The sequence below is a fragment of the Triticum aestivum genome, chromosome 1D (genome assembly GCF_018294505.1).
Source record: "Triticum aestivum cultivar Chinese Spring chromosome 1D, IWGSC CS RefSeq v2.1, whole genome shotgun sequence".
NCBI classification, from domain to species: Eukaryota; Viridiplantae; Streptophyta; class Magnoliopsida; order Poales; family Poaceae; genus Triticum; species Triticum aestivum.
Window position 1 is genome coordinate 293,863,567 of NC_057796.1, and position 612 is coordinate 293,864,178.

Genomic DNA, 612 nt, shown 5'->3' on the forward strand with positions numbered 1-612 from the left:
CCGAGCATTTTCCCCGTTGTCCGTTTTGCAATCCGACACTCCCACATGCACCGGCGCACCCCTCTTGTCTCTTTCCGTGAGCGGGTGTTAAACGTTCTCGGAATGGACCAAGTCTTGCCAAGTGGCCATGGTATACCACAGGTAGACCACCTATCAAGTTTCGTTCCATTTGGAGGTCGTTTGATGCTCCAACGGTTAACCGGGTAACCGCAAAGTCCTTTTATGTGTTGCAGCAAAACCCCCCTCCAAACAGCCCAATAACCCACCTAAGTCACCTCCATGCTATCGGTCGTTCGATCGCGATCGTGTAGGCGAAAACCGTGCCTCAATTGGAGTCTCCTAGCCCCCTCTACCTATATATATATGTGTGTGTGCCTCCCCATTCCAAATCGCAGATAAACCCTAGCCCCGCTCCCTCCGCGCGCCGGACACGTTCGGTCTGCGCCGAACAGAAGCCGCCGCCGCCCCGAGCCAACCAGAGGGCGACACGTGGCGCGCCGCCGCTCCCCGCCGCCGCCGGCCCGCGAGCCCGCGGGAGGCCCTCCCGGCCCAGATCCCGCGCGCCCCGTTGCCCGCGCACCACGCTCCCGCCGCCGACCGCCGCCACCTCGC